The following is a 17,402-nucleotide window of genomic DNA, read 5'->3' as shown; positions in this document are numbered from 1 at the left end:
AGCTTGGGGATGCCCAAGGAATCCCCTTCTTCATCGACAACATTATCAGGTTCCTCCCCTGAAACTATATTTTCATTCCGTCACATCTTATGTGCTTTGCTTGGAGCGTCGGTTTGTTTTTGTTTTTTGTTTTGTTTGAATAAAATGGATCCTAGCATTCATTGTGTGGGAGAGAGACACGCTCCGCTGTTGCATATGGACAAATATGTCCTTAGGCTTTACTCATAATATTCATGGCGAAGTTTCTTCTTCGTTAAATTGTTATATGGTTGGAATTGGAAAATGATACATGTAGTAATTGCTAAAATGTCTTGGGTAATGTGATACTTGGCAATTGTTGTGCTCATGTTTAAGCTCTTGCATCATGTACCTTGTACCTATTAATGAAGAAATACATAGAGCATGCTAAAATTTGGTTTGCATATTTGGTCTCTCTAAGGTCTAGATAATTTCTAGTATTGAGTTTGAACAACAAGGAAGACGGTGTAGAGTCTTATAATGTTTACAATATGTCTTTTATGTGAGTTTTGCTGCACAGCTTCATCCTTGTGTTTGTTTCAAATAGCCTTGCTAGCCTAAACCTTGTATCGAGAGGGAATACTTCTCATGCATCCAAAATACTTGAGCCAACCACTATGCCATTTGTGTCCACCATACCTACCTACTACATGGTATTTCTCCGCCATTCCAAAGTAAATTGCTTGAGTGCTACCTTTAAATTTCTATCCTCTACCTTTGCAATATATAGCTCATGGGACAAATAGCTTAAAAACTATTGTGGTATTGAATATGTACTTATGCACTTTATCTCTTATTAAGTTGCTTGTTGTGCGATAACCATGTTCCTGGGGACGCCATCAACTACTCTTTGTTGAATATCATGTGAGTTGCTATGCATGTTCGTCTTGTCTGAAGTAAGGGAGATTTACCACCTAATGGTTAGAGCATGCATATTGTTAGAGAAGAACATTGGGCCGCTAACTAAAGCCATGATCCATGGTGGAAGTTTCAGTTTTGGACAAATATCCTCAATCTCATATGAGAAAATTATTAATTGTTGCTACATGCTTATGCATAAAAGAGGAGTCCATTATCTATTGTCTATGTTGTCCCGGTATGGATGTCTAAGTTGAGAATAATCAATAGCGAGAAATCCGATGCGAGCTTTCTCCTTAGACCTTTGTACAGGCGGCATAGAGGTACCCCTTTGTGACACTTGGTTAAAACATGTGCATTGCGATAATCCCGGTAATCCAAGCTAATTAGGACAAGGTGTGGGCACTATTAGTATACTATGCATGAGGCTTGCAACTTGTAAGATATAATTTACATGACACATATGCTTTATTACTACTGTTGACAAAATTGTTTCTTGTTTTCAAAACCAAAGCTCTAGCACAAATATAGCAATCGATGCTTTCCTCTTTGAAGGACCATTCTTTTACTTTTATGTTGAGTGAGTTCACCTATCTCTCTCCACCTCAAGAAGCAAACACTTGTGTGAACTGTGCATTGATTCCTACATACTTGCATATTGCACTTGTTATATTACTTTGCATTGACAACTATCCATGAGATATACATGTTATAAGTTGAAAGCAACCGCTGAAACTTAATCTTCCTTTGTGTTGCTTCAATACCTCTACTATGAATTATTGCTTTATGAGTTAACTCTTATGCAAGACTTATTGATGCTTGTCTTGAAGTACTATTCATGAAAAGTCTTTGCTATATGATTCATTTGTTTACTCATGTCATTTACATTGTTTGGATCGCTGCATTCATTACATATGCTTACAATAGTATGATCAAGGTTATGATGGCATGTCACTCCAGAAATTATCTTTGTTATCGTTTACCTGCTCGGGACGAGCAGAAACTAAGCTTGGGGATGCTGATACGTCTCCGACGTATCGACAATTTCTTATGTTCCATGCCACATTATTTATGATATCTACATGATTTATGCATACTTTATGTCATATTTATGCATTTTCTGGAACTAACCTATTAACAAGATGCCGAAGAGCCAGTTGCTGTTTTCTGCTGTTTTTGGTTTCAGAAATCCTTGTAAGGAAATATTCTCGGAATTTGACGAAATCAACGCCCAGGGGCCTATTTTCACACGAAGCTTCCAGAAGACCGAAGAGTCAACGAAGTGGGGCCACGAGGCGGCCAGAGGGTAGGGCGGCGCGGCCCAGCCCTTGGCCTCGCCGGCCTGTCTCCTGGGCCCCTCGTGACGCCCCCTGACCTGCCCTTCCGCCTACAAATAGCCTTCGTCGCGAAACCCCCAGTACCGAGAGCCACGATACGGAAAACCTTCCAGAGACGCCGCCGCCGCCAATCCCATCTCGGGGGATTCAGGAGATCGCCTCCGGCACCCTGCCGGAGAGGGGATTCATCTCCCGGAGGACTCTACACCGCCATGGTCGCCTCCGGAGTGATGAGTGAGTAGTTCACCCCTGGACTATGGGTCCATAGCAGTAGCTAGATGGTTGTCTTCTCCTCATTATGCTTCATTGTCGGATCTTGTGAGCTGCCTAACATGATCAAGATCATCTATCTGTAATGCTATATGTTGTGTTTGTTGGGATCCGATGGATAGAGAATACTATGTTATGTTGATTATCAATTTATACCTATGTGTTGTTTATGATCTTGCATGCTCTCCGTTATTAGTAGAGGCTTTGGCCAAGTTTTTGCTAGTAACTCCAAGAGGGAGTATTTATGCTCGATAGTGGGTTCATGTCTCCGTGAATCTGGGGGAGTGACAGAAACCTCTAAGGTTATGGATGTACTGTTGCCACTAGGGATAAAACATTGATGCTATGTCCGAGGATGTAGTTATTGATTACATTACGCACCATACTTAATGCAATTGTCTGTTGTTAGCAACTTAATACTGGAAGGGGTTCGGATGATAACCTGAAGGTGGACTTTTTAGGCATAGATGCATGTTGGATAGCGGTCTATGTACTTTGTCGTAATGCCCAATTAAATCTCACAATACTCATCATAATATGTATGTGCATGGTCATGCCCTCTCTATTTGTCAATTGCCCAACTGTAATTTGTTCACCCAACATGCTATTTATCTTATGGGAGAGACACCACTAGTGAACTGTGGACCCCGGTCCATTCTTTACATCTGAAATACAATCTACTGCAATTGTTCTATTGTTTTCTGCAAACAATCATCATCCACACTATACATCTAATCCTTTTTTTACAGCAAGCCGGTGAGATTGACAACCTCACTGTTTCGTTGGGGCAAAGTACTTGGTTTGTGTTGTGCAGGTTCCACGTTGGCGCCGGAATCCCTGGTGTTGCGCCGCACTACATCTCGCCGCCATCAACCTTCAACGTGCTTCTTGACTCCTACTGGTTCGATAAACCTTGGTTTCTAACTGAGGGAAACTTACTGCTGTACGCATCACACCTTCCACTTGGGGTTCCCAACGGTCGCGTGTTGTACGCGTGTCAGCTTACCTGACGGGCCACCGCAGCCCAGCACGAGCCCATCAGCACAGCCCAGTCCACCATCAGAACCGATCAACTTACCGTTTCGTCGTGGATAAAGACGAGACGAAGGACATCATCTTCATCTTCTCCACCTCGCCCTCAGGAGGTCGACACCGCGACGGGAAGGGACACGTCCCGCGGTCGCCGCCGTCGACGCTGACCGCCAGCACACGCCGAAGCCCGTATAAAAGGCGCAGAAGCCCTTCCATTCCCCTCTCTTCGTCTCAATCATCCCAATTTTGGAAACCCTAGCTCCCGGACCACCACCTCTCGCCGCCGATTGGGGAAGCCCTAAGCCCCGCTGTGGATGCCATCGTCACCGCCATACTCCACTTGCTCTACTGGCGTGAGGAAATGAGCCGAAGCGTTCCGAGGCGACCTCACCGAGCTCATCCTCTTCGCTCCCGGCCATCGTCTCCGTCGATGGTGGAGTCGTCGTCCGGCCACCTCTGCCTCGCCTAAGCCCTCCTACGCATTCGTGGTGAGCCTCTGCTCCTCGTGGCCCAATCCACTCGTTCCCTAGCATCCTGTACCGTGCTATCACCGGAGAACTGCGAGCTCCGCCGCTCGCCGTTGTCGTCGAGCAAACGCCGGCGACCAAAAATAGGCGGCGCCACCATTATTAGCTTCCCCATGTCACGTAGAGTAACCAGAGCATCCACTCGAACCCGTAGATCACCGGAGTCTCGCCGCCGTCGTTAAATTCCCGCCGGCAGAGAGCTCCCAGAACATTTCTTCGATTTTGACTCCAGTCAATGGCCAGGTGGCATGTGACGTGGCTAGGACCCCACCAGTCATTGACTGTGGGTGTACCCTGGCCGGGTACGTTTAGCAGATTTCCTTTTATTTCAAATTCAATAATATCTGCAACTTCAAATAATTGTAGAAAATTCATAAAAGCTCAGAAAAATATAAATGAGATATCAAAATTCTTATAAAAGAAAAATCTATCCAATAAAAATATAATATGAAATTTTTATTTTTAATAAAAATTCAATTATTTAATACTTATTAATTAAGCCTTTTCTTTTAATGCAAAATGCAATTAAAATTCAAAAATTAGGAAAACTTTCCAAATTAAATAAAAACCAGTAAATAAATATAGAAAACATTAAAACTAATTTTCTTTATTTGTTAAATTGTTAAATCCTTATTAGAGAGATTTAAACCCTGATTAATAATTATCCTAAATTATTAATTGTTCAAAAATAACAAAATGGCAAATTCAATCTTATTTCTATTTGCAAAGCTATTAATAACTTCATCCATAATGAAGTTATTAATCCAAGAACTAATTAATCCAAGAACTAATTGACAATTAGTAAACCCTAAGTTCCATATTGAATTAAGAACACTAACCCATAATTTTAGGTGGGATACTAAAACCCTAATATCATTAGGAACCCTAGCTCTATTAATCCATATGAACCCTAAATTGCTCCTAAACCTAAAATCTAGGTTATACCATGTGATCATCCTACTTTCTTCCAAACCATAGAACCATAGCAGCAACTAAATACTTGTCTTGGCCACATAAAATGTAGAAGACCTATCACTAATATATGGGTATCCCATGTGTTCATCCTCATCAGACCTAACTAATCATGTAGGGTCAACCAAGTGAAAACCCTAGATCCTATTACCAAAGCCATCATCCTTATTTATCCCTATTTAGCATCACACCAATGTGATGAACCCTAATAGCAACCATACCTACTATTTTACATTACCTAACCATATTCCACTAAACCCTACTAGTGTTGGATACATATCAACCATCCTATTTAGGAGCCAATTATTCCTTACTTAATAAGAACCAATAGTAAAACCTAGACCACCTCAACCCTAATTGATATACTTCTTATTACTTAAGAAGTATGTTCTTCAAAAGTTATTCTTTTGAAGAAAATAATGAGTAGCCATCAAACCTGCTTCATCGGATCTATCAAACCTAGCCAACTATCACCAACAAGATATACCACCTTGATAGCAACTATTGGTAATTAAGATGTTTAGGCTTAATTCAACCATACAAGCCTAGTAGCTGATGAATCCAACCAGGTTGTGATCCATCTACTACTTACTCCAGAAAACAATTAGAACCATGGAAAACCATAGAACCCCACCAACCTAATTATCATACTTGTTCTTTACCAAAGAACATGTTCTTCAAAAGTTATTCCTTTGAAGTATATGATAATCAATCATTAACCATGCCATATAGTACTAAAACTAACCACTGTTCTTCACTTGTTAACATTATGCCAATTATCATTCTTTGTGTCCTCAATTGATTACTATGCTTTATTATATACCTGTTTATAATACCAAGTAATCACACCTGAATAAGAACCTTGTATGTGAATCACTCTAAAAGTGCAACACACCCTGAACTAATCAGTACAACTCACTAATCCTAAAATCATCAGGGTTAGGTCACGCTTAGAGCGATTGCATCTCATTCTTATGCATTATTGCATCCTTGCCAATCTTTTAAACATTGTCCTTACCGGACGATGATGCTATTTCAGAATTTGGAGTTATTGCGTATCGAAGACCTTGCCTGCATAATCTTGCAGTCAACAGAGGCAAGTTCATCACTTGCTCATGTCATTTGAGTACCTTTATCAAATTACTTGCAAAGTACTATGGTTATCACTATTGCATAAAAACCAAAACCACTATTTTCATAACTATGAATATGACTATGTGGTGGGCAATGGAACCATGGATTGTGTTGATATGGTGGAGGTTCCATTGCAAGGGTTTATATCCATCTAGGATTAAACAACAAATGTCTTCCAGTGATTCTTGTGCCGTAATACCCGTGTTAACAATAAGATCCGGAGTGGGATGGAATAGTCAAAAGTGTTTCCACCTCTCGTTCATCAACGGATGCACTTTACCGTAGACACTTGTATCTGTCGGGGGCGAGCGGTAGGCTGGGGAAGCCTTAAGTCCCCACGGCATTGTCCGTAGACACTTGTCGCCCGAAGAACAAGCGGTAGGCTGGGGAAGCCTTAAGTCCCCACGGTATTGCGGTCTATGATGGGTTGCAGCTACCGGCGTAGGAGTGTATGGTAGAGCCCAGCATTGTCGTCGTGGTCGGGGTCCACCCTGAAATATATGGGAATAATGGGACCGGCGTGGACCCAGGGTCGGGGCATGCAACAAAGGGTGGGTGTTCGAGGTAGCGGAGGAACATGATTGGCTAGACCTTATACCGGGCCTCACACCATAGGAAGTGTGGACGGGGAAATTGCCCGGTTGGCACCAAGGTTAAGATCTCTTATGGGTAAAGCAACACACCTCTGCAGAGTGTAATGAACCGTGACATGTCACTCCCTGTTCCGGGATATGGAACTGCGAACGCGGCCGGAAAGGAGCTCCATGAAGTTCTACTAAACCGGTGAAGGCTGACGGACATAGTTCTTCTGAATAAAAGCAACCTTTTGAAGAAATGGTTATGAAAACCTGCATTGGTATTAGACTTTCTGGTCTAATGCTGTAGCTAGTGCATTAAACACCTCTTTCCTATAATGAACTTGTTGAGTACGCTAGTACTCATCCCACTCTTAAATCCCCTGCTTAGATATGGAGGCATCGAAGGAGGATCTACAGTGCAACTCGAAGGCCGAGGAGTGATACGTCTCCGACGTATCGATAATTTCTTATGTTCCATGCCACATTATTGATGATATCTACATGTTTTGTGCACACTTTATGTCATATTCGTGCATTTTCTGGAACTAACCTATTAACAAGATGCCGAAGTGCCAGTTGCTGTTTTCTGCTGTTTTTGGTTTTAGAAATCCTAGTAAAGAAATATTCTCGGAATTGGACGAAATCAACGCCCAGGGTCCTATTTTGCCACGAAGCTTCCAGAAGACCGAAGAGGAGACGAAGTGGGGCCACGAGGTGGCGACACCATAGGGCGGCGCGGCCCAAGCCCTGGCCGCGCCGACCTAGGGTGTGGGCCCCTCGTGACGCCCCTTGACCTGCCCTTCCGCCTACAAATAGCCTTCGTCGTGAAACCCCCAGTACCGAGTGCCACGATACGGAAAACCTTCCAGAGACGCCGCCGCCGCCAATCCCATCTCGGGGGATTCAGGAGATCGCCTCCGGCACCCTGCCGGAGAGGGGAATCATCTCCCGGAGGACTCTACGCCGCCATGGTCGCCTCCGGAGTGATGTGTGAGTAGTCTACCCCTGGACTATGGGTCCATAGCAGTAGCTAGATGGTTGTCTTCTCCTCATTGTGCTTAATTGTCGGGTCTTGTGAGCTGCCGAACATGATCAAGATCATCTATCTGTAATTCTATATGTTGTGTTTGTTGGGATCCGATGAATAGAGAATACCATGTTATGTTGATTATCAATTTATATCTATGTGTTGTTTATGATCTTGCATGCTCTCCGTTACTAGTAGATGCTCTGGCCAAGTAGATGCTTGTAACTCCAAGAGGGAGTATTTATGCTCGATAGTGGGTTCATGTCTCCGTGAATCTGGGGGAGTGACAGAAACCTCTAAGATTATGGATGTGCTGTTGCCACTAGGGATAAAACATTGGTGCTATGTTCGAGGATGTAGTTACTGATTACATTACGCGCAATACTTAATGCAATTGTCTGTTGTTAGCAACTTAATACTGGAGGGGGTTCGGATGATAACCTGAAGGTGGACTTTTTAGGCATAGATGCATGCTGGATAGCGGTCTATGTACTTTGTCGTAATGCCCAATTAAATCTCACTATACTCATCATAATATGTATGTGCATGGTCATGCCCTCTTTATTTGTCAATTGCCCAACTGTAATTTGTTCACCCAACATGTTGTTTATCTTATGGGAGAGACACCTCTAGTGAACTGTGGACCCCGGTCCAATTCTCTATACTGAAATACAATCTACTGCAATACTGTTCTATTGTTTTCTGCAAACAATCATCATCCACACTATACATCTAATGCTTTGTTACAGCAAGCCGGTGAGATTGACAATCTCGCTGTTTCGTTGGGGCAAAGTACTTGGTTTGTGTTGTGCAGGTTCCACGTTGGCGCCGGAATCCCTGGTGTTGCGCCGCACTACATCTCGCCGCCATCAACCTTCAACGTGCTTCTTGGCTCCTACTGGTTCGATAAACCTTGGTTTCATACTGAGGGAAAACTTGCCGCTGTACGCATCACACCTTCCTCTTGGGGTTCCCAACGGACACGTGTTGTACGCGTATCAAGCTCTTTTTCTGGCGCCGTTGCCGGGGAGATCAAGACACGCTGCAAGGGGAGTCTCCGCATCGCAATCTCTTTACTTTGTTTTTGTCTTGCTTAGTTTTATTTACTACTTTGTTTGCTGCACTAAATCAAAATACAAAAAAAATTAGTTGCTAGTTTTACTTTACTTGCTATCTTGTTTGCTATATCAAAAACCCAAAAAAATTAGTTACTCGCATTTACTTTATCTAGTTTGCTTTATTTACTATCTTGCACTCTATATCAAAAACACAAAAAAATTAGTTACTTGCATTATGTTTCCTTTTAATTTTACCGTAAAAAACATGCCGGTAGGGCGCGGGTCTATAATTGGGAGAAATAATATAGAAGAATTTTTCAACCATGTTAGTACCGTTGATGATTTTGAAGATAGACACTTGGTAGACCTTGCTCCTACTTATGAAATTGCCGCTGCTGCTTTAGTTCGTATGATGGAAACTAAATTTGTTAATCTCAGTCCTATAATCCAACACATGTTTCTTACACTCGGTGATATGGAAGAAGGGGAAAAGAAAGATTTTGTTTTAGAAACCCTTCTTAGAGAATTTGGTAGTATAGCAAGAGAGGCCAGAAAGGTCTTTGCTAAATATGATATGCATGGTTCTTATACCAATTTTGTTAGTCTCCTTGAAAAGATGGATATGGATAGAATAAAGTACACTAATAATATTAATGATGGTGGGGAGATCAAAGCACCAATACCATGTAAGCTCCTAGCAATGCATGAAGCACTAGAAAATAACTATGCTTGGCTTGTTCCTGAAAATTTGTTTGATGAGAGTAGCAAGCCCAAGACTAATGAAAAGGGAGACACTAAAACTTATGTATCCAATATACTATGCATGGTTGAGAAAACTCCAAACCCCGCTGTAGATGCACCATCCTTCGATAATACTTGATACACACTTTCTGCGCCTAGCTGAAAGGCGTTAAAGAAAAGCGCTTATGGGAGACATACCATGTTTTTTACTACAGTACCTTGTTTTTATTTTGTGTCTTGGAAGTTGTTTACTACTGTAGCAACCTCTCCTTATCTTAGTTTAGTGTTTTGTTGTGCCAAGTAAAGTCGTTGATAGTAAAGTTCATACTAGATTTGGATTACTGCGCAGAAACAGATTTCTTTGTTGTCACGAATCTGGGAAAAATTCCCTGTAGGTAACTCAGAAAATTATGCCAATTTACGTGAGTGATCCTCAGATATGTACGCAACTTTCATTCAATTTGAGAATTTTTATTTGAGCAAGTCTGGTGCCTCAATAAAATTCGTCAATACGAACTGTTCTGTTTTTGACAGATTCTGCCTTTTATTTCGCATTGCCAGTTTTGTTATGTTCGATGGATATTTCGATTCCATTGACTTTCAGTAGCTTTGTGCAATGTCCAGAAGTGTTAAGAATGATTATGTCACATCTGAACATGTATATTTTGATTGTGCACTAACCCTCTAATGAGTTGTTCTAAGTTTGGTGTGGAGAAAGTTTTCAAGGATCAAGAGAGAGAGATGATACAACATGAGCAAGGAGAGTGAAAGCTCTAAGCTTGGGGATGCCCCGGTGGTTCACCCCTGCATATATCAAGAAGACTCAAGCGTCTAAGCTTGGGGATGCCCAAGGCATCCCCTTCTTCATCGACAACATTATCAGGTTCCTCCCCTGAAACTATATTTTTATTCCATCACAGCTTATGTGCTTTGCTTGGAGCGTCGGTTTGTTTTCATTTTTGTTTTGTTTGAATAAAATGGATCCTAGCATTCATTGGGTGGGAGAGAGACACGCTCCGTTGTAGCATATGGACAAGTATGTCCTTAGGCTTTACTCATAATATTCATGGCGAAGTTTCTTCTTCGTTAAATTGTTGTATGGTTGGAATTGGAAAATGATACATGTAGTAATTTGCTAAAATGTATTGGATAATGTGATACTTGGCAATTGTTGTGCTCATGTTTAAGCTCTTGCATCATATACTTTGCACCCATTAATGAAGAAGTACATAGAGCATGCTAAAATTTGGTTTGCATATTTGGTCTCTCTAAAGTATAGATAATTTCTAGTATTGAGTTTGAACAACAAGGAAGACGGTGTAGAGTCTTATAAAGTTTTCAATATATCTTTTATGTGAGTTTTGCTGCACCGCTTCATCCTTGTGTTTGTTTCAAATAGCCTTGCTAGCCTAAACCTTGTATCGAGAGGGAATACTTCTCATGCATCCAAAATACTTGAGCCAACTGATACGTCTCCGACGTATCGATAATTTCTTATGTTCCATGCCACATTATTGATGATATCTACATGTTATATGCATACTTTATGTCATTATTATGCATTTTCTGGAACTAACCTATTGACGAGATGCCGAAGGGCCAGTTCCTGTTTTCTGCTGTTTTTGGTTTCAGAAATCCTAGTAAGGAAATATTCTCGGAATTGGACGAAATCAACGCCCAGCATCTTAGAATCCCCGGAAGCATCCAGAACACCCGAGAGCCGCCAGAGAGGGGACACTGGGCCCCCAGATGATAGGCCGGTGCGGCCCAGGCCCTGGCCGCGCCGCCCTATGGTGTCGTCGCCTCGTTGACCTTCTGACGCCGCCTCTTCGCCTATAAGAAGCCCCTCGACCTAAAACCTCGACACGAAAAAGCCACGGTACGAGAAACCTTCCAGAGCCGCCGCCATCGCGAAGCCAAGATCTGGGGGACAGGAGTCTCTGTTCCGGCACGCCGCCAGGACGGGGAAGTGCCCCCGAAAGGCTCCTCCATCGACACCACCGCCATCTCCATCAACGCTGCTGTCTCCCATGAGGAGGGAGTAGTTCTCCATCGAGGCTCGGGGCTGTAACGGTAGCTATGTGGTTCATCTCTCTCCTATGTACTTCAATACAATAATCTCATGAGCTGCCTTACATGATTGAGATTCATAAGATGATGCTTGTAATCTAGATGTCGTTATGCTAGTCAAGTGAATTTTACTTATGTGATCTCCGGAGACTCCTTGTCCCACGTGTGTAAAGGTGACAGTGTGTGCACCGTGTGGGTCTCTTAGGCTATATTTCACAGAATACTTATTCACTGTTATGAATGGCATAGTGAAGTGCTTATTTATATCTCTTTATGATTGCAATGTGTTTTGTATCACAATTTATCTATGTGCTACTCTAGTGATGTTATTAAAGTATTCTATTCCTCCTGCACGGTGTAATGGTGACAGTGTGTGCATCCGTGTTAGTACTTGGCGTAGGCTATGATTGTGATCTCTTGTAGATTATGAAGTTAACTATTGCTATGATGGTATTGATGTGATCTATTCCTCCTACATAGTGTGAAGGTGACAGTGTGCATGCTATGTTAGTACTTGGTTTAGTCGTGTTGATCTTTCATGCACTCTAAGGTTATTTAAATATGAACATTGAATATTGTGGAGCTTGTTAACTCCGGCATTGAGGGTTCGTGTAATCCTACGCAATTAGTGGTGTTCATCATCCAACAAGAGAGTGTAGAGTATGCATTTATCTATTCTGTTATGTGATCAAAGTTGAGAGTGTCACTAGTGAAAGTATGATCCCTAGGCCTTGTTCCTAAATACTGCTATCGCTGCTTGTTTACTATTTTACTGCGTTACTACTGCTGCGTTACTACTGCTTGTTTACTGTCCTGGGCAAAGCACTTTTCTGGTGCCGTTGCTACTGCTTATATATATTCATACCACCTGTATTTCACCATCTCTTCGCCGAACTAGTGCACCTATTAGGTGTGTTGGGGACACAAGAGACTTCTTGCTTTGTGGTTGCAGGGTTGCATGAGAGGGATATCTTTGACCTCTTCCTCCCTGAGTTCGATAAACCTTGGGTGATCCACTTAAGGGAAACTTGCTGCTATTCTACAAACCTCTGCTCTTGGAGGCCCAACACTGTCTGGGGAAAAGGAGGGGCGTAGACATCAAGCTATTTTCTAAAGCGCCGTTCTTGCCGGGAGGAAAGGTAAAAGGCACTCATACTTCGGTTCCGTGTAATGTGTACTCTTCTGGCGCCATTGTGTTTGTGCTCGAAGCTATTTCCTTTAGATCCTGCAATTGCATCTTTTTGTTTCTTGTTTACACTAGTTAGGCATAATGGAAAACAACAAAAATATGAGAGATCTTTATGAACTTTATCTTGAATTAGGACATGATGTGTTTGAAGAGAGAATTAAAAAACCCATGGAACTTTATATGCATGCTAATGGGAATGTTATTAATATGAATGCTTTGAACACTATTGTTGCTAATGCTATGGAAAATTCTAAGCTTGGGGAAGCTGGCTTTGATGAGCATGACATTTTTAGTCCCCCGGGCGTGGAGGAGAAAATTTACTTTGATGATACTTTGCCTCCTATTTATGATGATTATAATGATAGTAGTCTTATGGTGCCGCCTGTTATGGAGGATAAATTTGATTATGATTACAATATGCCTCCTACATTTGATGATGAGAATAATAATGATAGCTACTTTGTTGAATTCGCTCCCACTACAACTACTAAAATTTATTATGCTTATGTGGAGAGTAATAATTTTATGCATGAGACTCATGATAAGAATGCTTTATGTGATAGTTATGTTGTTGAGTTTTCTCATGTTGCTACTGAAAGTTATTATGAGAGAGGAAAATATGGTTGTAGAAATTTTCATGTTACTAAAACACCTCTCTATGTGCTGAAATTTTTGAAACTACACTTGTTTTATCTTTCTATGCTTGTTGCATTATGCTTCTTGAACTTGTTTATTTACAAGATTCCTATGCATAGGAAGCATGTTAGGCTTAAATTTGTTTCATACTTGCCTCTTGATGCTCTCTTTTTGCTCCAAATACTATTTCCTTCGAGTGCAACATTAAAACTGCTGAGCCCATTGATGACCCACAAGTATAGGGGGTGTATCGTAGTATCTTCGATAAGTAAGAATGTCGATCCCAACGAGGAGCAGAAGGTGTTGACAAGCAGTTTCGATGAAGGTTTCACTGTAAATGCTCACAGACAAGTATTTAGGGGGTTTTGATGTAACAGTTGAATAAAGTACGAGTATGTAAAGTGCGAGAGTAATAATTGCAGCGAGTGGCCCAATCCTTTTTAGCACAAAGGACAAGCCGGTTTGTTTACTTATAATGACCAAGCGTTCTCGAGGACACACGGGATTTTAGTCTAGTGCTTTCGCTACATACGGCTAAATAATCTTCATTGTTGTGATAAGTGTTGTGTGGGTGAACCTATGCTAATGTACCGCCCTTCCTAGGACTAATACATACTTGTGATTATACCCCTTGCAAGCATCCGCAACTACAAGAAAGTAATTAAGAATAAATCTAACCACAGCCTTAAACTCTGAGATCCTGCGATCCCTCCTGCATCGATATACCAACGGGGGTTTAGGTTTCTGTCACTCCGGCAACCCCGCAATCAGCAAACGAATACAAGATGCATTCCCCTAGGCCCATAAATGGTGAAGTGTCATGTAGTCGACGTTCACATGACACCACTAGAAGAATAACACCACAACTTAAATATCACACCATTGAATATTACTCAACCATAGTTCACTACTAACATTTAGACTTCACCCATGTCCTCAAGAACTAAACGAACTACTCACGAGACATCATATGGAACATGATCAGAGGTGATATGATGATGAATAACAATCTGAACATAAACTTGGTTCAATGTTTTCACTCAATAGCATCAACAATAAGTAGGAATCGATACCGGGAGAGTTTCCCCTATCAAACAATCAAGATCAAACCCAAATTGCTACGGCGGTGACGGTGTCCAGCGGTGATGACGGCGGTGATGATGGTGGAGATGATGATGATGGTGATGGCGATGATGTCCAGCTCGATGACGGTGACGATGGCGTCGATTTCCCCTCCCGGAGGGAATTTCCCCAATGATTCCTGCCCGCCGGAGAGCTCTTTTCTCTCTGGTGTTCTCCGCCCCGCAGAGGCGGCTGTAACTCTTCGCGAGGTACCCTCTGTGGCTTAGGTCTTCGGGACGAAGGGTTTGGCGAAGAAAAGGAGGCGAAAAGGGTCGTGGGCCCCCCAGACCACAGGCCGGCGCGGCCAGGGCTTGGGCCGCGCCGCCCTAGGGTGTGGGCCCACCCTGGCTGCTCCTGGCTCCCCCTTCTGGCTTCCTTCGTCATCTTGAAAAATAGGATTTTTGGTATAATTTCCTTCCAGAGTTGATCTTCCGAAATATTGCGTTCTGACGGTGCTTTTTCCAGCAGAATCCTGGCTCCGGTGCTTGATCTCCCAATAATGATGAAACATGCAAAATAGATGAAATAACATAAGTATTGTGTCCCAATATGAAATATATCAATGAATAACAGCAAATTATGATATAAAATAGTGATGCAAATTGGACGTATCAACTCCCCCCAAGCTTAGACTTCGCTTGTCCCCAAGCGAAACTGAGCTCGATAGACATGACCACATGTTTATGGAGTGAAGAGTCGATAAATAAAATACGGACAAGAAGCATCATATTCATTCACACAGGACATTATAGTAAACAACCTCTTATAACTCACATTGAAACAAGTATAAGGTAATCACAAGTAAAGGTGCATGAGAAATCATGATTGGTGATGGCAAACTTCGTTCTTGGTCAGAGAACAATTAACAGATTATATTTATCTCATTGAGCAGCGCTCTCATGTTAAAGTTTATAAGGCACAACTTGCATACTCAATCATAATGGTCTTCTCATGATCATTGATAACTTGCAAAGCTATATTCATTCAGATAAAACTCGTACTAAACAAGGAAGAATAAAAGACATGATGTAGCAAATCACAATATAATGGTTTGATCACAACTACTCAAATGCTTGCTTGAGATGGAGAGAAATAGGTTTACTGACTCAACATAAAGTAAAAGACAGGCCCTTCGCAGAGGGAAGCAGGGATTAAATCATGTGCTAGAGCTTTTTCAGTTTTGAAATCATATAGAGATAATAAAAGTAACATTTTGAGAGGTGTTTGTTGTTGTCAACGACTGGTAGCGGGTACTCTAACCCCCTTGCCAGACAACCTCCTAAGAGCGGCTCCCATATTATTTTCATTTTGTGTGGCACTCCTTCCAACCTTTCTTTCACAAACCATGGCTAACCGAATCCTCGGGTGCCTGCCAACAATCTCATACCATGAAGGAGTGCCTTTTTACTTTGTTTTATTATGATGATGACACTCCCCCCAACCTTTGCTTACACAAGCCATGGCTAACCGAATCCTTCGGGTGCCGTCCATCAATCACATACCATGGAGGAGTGTCTATTTAGTTTGATTAATTTGGGACTGGGAATCCCATTGCCAGCTCTTTTTGCAAAATTATTGGATAAGCGGATGAGGCCACTAGTCCATTGGTGGAAGTTGCCCAACAAGATTGAAAGATAAAACACCACATACTTCCTCATGAGCTATGAAACATTAACACAAATAAGAGATACTAAGTTTTGAATTGTTTAAAGGTAGCACATGAAGTATTTACTTGGAATGGCAGAAAATACCATGTAGTAGGTAGGTATGGTGGACACAAATGGCATAGGTTTGGGTTAAGGTTTGGATGCACGAGAAGTATTCCCTCTCAGGTACGGTATTTGGCTAGCAAGGTTAATTAGCAAGCATAAGAGTCGAGGGAAACAAACAAATATACATGTGATAGAAACAATCATGCATCTTCCTTGTAAGCACAAACAATTTTAACTTCAGAATAATAAGCTATGAGCTAACAAGAAAGACAATGAAACAACTACATGTATTTCTCTTTTCTATTTAAACCTCAAAGTGTTGTTGCTATTGACTAATGCTAAGTTTGCCAAAACCAAATAGATTTATTCAATGCTCCCAAAGTGATACCAATACTAACAACAAGATGAATCATAGAGATTGCAAACTAAAATAAGATGTGCAATATGTAAATGATAAGACTTCTCATTAATATTCCATAACGATAACTCACACCAAGGGATACATAGATAACCAACTAAAGGAGAGATACTTCCAAACGCAGCCCATCTTATACGATAACTTCCCTACTCATGATATGACACTACTTGACAATAAAAGTAAAAGGTAGTGATAATGTGATACCGCGGCACTCCCCCAAGTTTGGAACAAACCAAGGGGATGCCAATACCGATGATGAATTACTCCTTTGGCGATGGTGGTGATGAATTCTTCCCGAGCTTCTTAATAAGCTCCTTCGTCTTCAGCTTCTCAGCTTGATAATTCTGCACTAAGATTCGAAGAGATTCATTGTTATCCGAAGTTGGCGATGACGACCTTGTGACGCGAATCGAGTGGTATTCAATCAATCTTCGGAGACGGCAGTTCTCCTCCTGGAGTATCTCCACTTCTCTTCTCAGAGCCCGATATTGATCACAAAACTCATCGGTAACCCATAGAACTTCTTCCACCATGGGGAAGGAGTCGAGGCTGAGAGCGGGTGGTAGAGGTCCCTGCAAGTTATGAGAAAAAGAACGTCGAGTGTCAACAGATCCCACCAAGATTTGCTTGCTCCCTCCGGCTTGCTGATCTTGTCTTGATGGCACCTCCTTCACTTCTTCCTCCGAAAGCCCCTTGCCCTTGT

Source organism: Lolium perenne, chromosome 3, assembly GCF_019359855.2.
Source record: "Lolium perenne isolate Kyuss_39 chromosome 3, Kyuss_2.0, whole genome shotgun sequence".
Classification (NCBI taxonomy): domain Eukaryota; kingdom Viridiplantae; phylum Streptophyta; class Magnoliopsida; order Poales; family Poaceae; genus Lolium; species Lolium perenne.
The sequence above is the reverse complement of the archived record's forward strand: the minus strand, read 5'-3'. Positions refer to the sequence as shown.